A 3,346-nucleotide genomic window follows, 5' to 3' on the forward strand; every position below is an offset into this window, starting at 1 on the left:
GAAGATGCCCTTCTGCTTTGCTACACACTGGAGAGACAGCTACTGATGGCCTTAGTCTTCATGGCCACAGCTCAGAGGCTGGTGGGCTTTATTGTTCTGGTTTTGTTATGACTGTTTTGACACTGGAAAAAACTGACTGTGGGACAGTGGTGTGTGCTGGGGCTGGGGTGTTACCAGGTGGCATTCCCTGGCTGTTAGGCCCCTAAGAGGAGAAGCCCTCAAGTGACCGAACCACCATTAAGACTTTTCAGTGTTTTTATTTTGTTTTTATTATTTTTTTCCTCTGTATTTTGTTTTTGCACATTGGAAACGAAGCTTAAGACCTGCCTGGGCCCTCAGTCACTTTGACCCTTTATTGTCAATTAACTTATTTTTTTAATACTTGAAAGATGATTCATTTTTGTATCTTCTAGGGGAAAAAAAAAAAATGGATGAGTGATGGGTGTGTGTGCCTGCTGCATCCTACAACTTCCATTCTAAATTACTGGATGTTGTTACCTGTGGCTATTTATTAGTGTTCTTATTAATAATTTGTTACACATATTTGATTGTGGAAGGGAGTGTTTTAACTCTATTAGAGAAAGACACTACTGCGGATTAGTCCCTGCTTCACAGCAAGGGCAGCCTTTATATACCCACGGATGCACCCTGCCCTAGGATGCAAAATCCAGCGCTGTCATGGAGTTGTAAGAATCCATTTGTGTTCCTAGCATCCTTCTCTTCTGCATACCAGAATTCTCTCTGTTGGACTAAACCCCATAATTTAAATTTAACATTTTTGTGACAAGAAAGCCAAAACTGTGAGGTAGAAATATCCCATATGTCTCTTTCTCACTGAAGGAGGGCACCCTCAGACTCCTGAGATACAACTAGAGGAATGTCATGAAAACAAAAATAGCACATTTCCTGCTGCATCTGCTGGAAGAAGCTCCTGTTGGCTCAGCTGGCGAAGCTGCTTTTCAGCCAGGAGGGTACTGACTGTAACCATACATTAACCAATGAGCAGGATATGCACTGAGCAGTTCAGCACCATTCACTGTTTGACAGACTCCCTGAGCACACTACATCCTTAGCTTGTCCCACAGACCTGAAATAGTGCTGTGCATTGGGTATACGTCCCATCCTTAATGGATGCAGTAAGAGGTTTTCCTGGGATGCTGCCTATGTTCTTTTCTTGTTGAAGAAGTACTAAGCCTGCTCCCCGATGTCCTTGAGAAAATGTCCCATTCCCAAATGTATCCATACAGCATACCGACTCTTTCAGTTTGAACTTAGGCTGTTGGTGCAAGGCACCCAAGCAGGGCTGAACATCCTTCATTCTTTTGCCCCAGGACAGAAGTTGGCATGGTTTCTTGCTGTTGGTTCTCAAAGAGATCTTCTTTAAGCCGGGGTCTACAATTTGAATTCACCTCTGACTCAGGAGCATACCTCAGGCTGAAGAAGAATGTGTAGGACTGTCCCCAGGGACTCTGAGTGGTGCTGGTTCCCTCAGCTGAAAACGTTTTTTTCGGCCTCAAGTGTCCTCCTCTTTATCCCCACCTAGTGTTTTCTGCAAAGGCATTACAAATTAAATCCAGACGTTCATGAAACCAAGCAGACAGGCAGCTGCAATACTGCTGTGCATGTCAGCAAGTGGTACCTGCTACACCAGCATTGCAGAGTGCTGTCTTAACAACAGGATGTCCCACAAACAGAATTCCCCCATTTGCCAGTGCAGGGACCAGATGCACAACTCAAATTGGCAATGGTACTTTAGTCTGCATTTGAGGGGGCAGTGGAAGCTGGAGAGGAGGAGAGAAGGAAGAGTTTTTGTACAGTTTATTGTAAGCTGTCTTATGCCGAGAATTGGCCTCAGTCCACTTTATAATGCACTAGGTACATGGACTAAGTCTAACTTTTATCAAAAGATCATTGAATGTGAGCTGTAGAACAGAAGAAAATCCTGAAGAGGAAATACCAGATCACTACTTTTCCCTTTCATGCTGGGGGACACCAGACAAAGAGTGATACCACTTGAGGGTGTAATGCCCTACTGCACAGGAAAACCTGCTATTCTTTAGGTTACGCTAAAGGCCTCCAGCAGTGACAGTGGAAATGAAGAGCTAACATCACACACACACATTAATTAAAAACACATGCAAGGGAATGTTAAAAGGCCTTTTTTTATCAAAATGGTTGTAAAAGGCACAACTTGTATTTGCTGTTCAGTTGCACTTTAAGAATACGACTTGCATATCAGATACTGGGTTTTTTTACTGTCTGAGTATTTTGAAGTCAAATTTTGTATTTTTAAAGCTGAAGAAGGCTCTTGTGACCACAAGATTCCTTATTTCCATCCGAATCCAAGTAGGATGTTCTAGCTCTTTGTGCTGCCCACATGAGCAGCAGCACATGACTCAGCCATGTGCATTCAATGACGTGCATCCATTTTGCATATGAGGGGAGTGCAAAGGCCCTCAGCTTCCAAGAAGTGGGCACACAAGGGCATCCATCCAAGTGTGACAAAGGAGAGCTGAGCTTGGAGCCTAATCTGTGTTCATTTTGACATGGGCATGCTGAGGATGGGGCAAGCACTTCAGTCCCCTGCGGGGAAGGGAGGAGGGGGATACCACTTCCTGCAGGGAAGGGGAGGCAAATGGGGGTGGGGGAGTGAAGACTGCCAAAACAACTGACCTGCTGTTTGCACAGTACCATTTTTGTTTTATAACCGTTCTGTTCCTTTTAACCATGTCTTCATTAAAATTCACAAATGGCTGTAAAATCCTGAGCTTCGAAGAACTAATGTGTGTGGGGAGGTGAGAAGACGTTTCAGCTCCAACTTCCAGACATATTCCTCCTTTCAGTTAAGCTACACCCCATGGTCTCGCTAGGGCATGTTACAAACTGCGTTGCTGACCATATTTTAGAGCAAAGCGCGAGTTTTAAAAGTCTGTCCTTCTATCAGTCTCTGCATTTTATGTAAATATTTGTTTGTATGTAAAGACACCAGTGGATCCTTGGGTTATCCCCATGGTTGAGAATCTGAGTTTTGTGCAATGGCTAGGCCTCTCTTAGAACACGGTGCTTGCATAGAGCTAGTCACCACATTTGTGTGCACTCTGGTGGTTTTTAATCTTTTTATACATCCTAATCCTGAACATTATGAAGTATTGTACGTGGTCTAGACTGCATGATCTAGAGCAGCCAGCAGTTCCCTTTTGTGAGAAAATGTTCACAGCTACACCTTGTTTGGTTAACATTCTTCTAAAATGAGTTTTCAACCAAGTGTTTACACCAGACACCGGTGGATGAGAAAGGTGTTGCATTAGAAAACCTCCTGTGTACAAACTGAAAAGCCACAATAGGG

This window comes from Nestor notabilis, unplaced genomic scaffold (assembly GCF_000696875.1).
Source record: "Nestor notabilis isolate BGI_N333 unplaced genomic scaffold, ASM69687v1 scaffold5526, whole genome shotgun sequence".
Classification (NCBI taxonomy): domain Eukaryota; kingdom Metazoa; phylum Chordata; class Aves; order Psittaciformes; family Psittacidae; genus Nestor; species Nestor notabilis.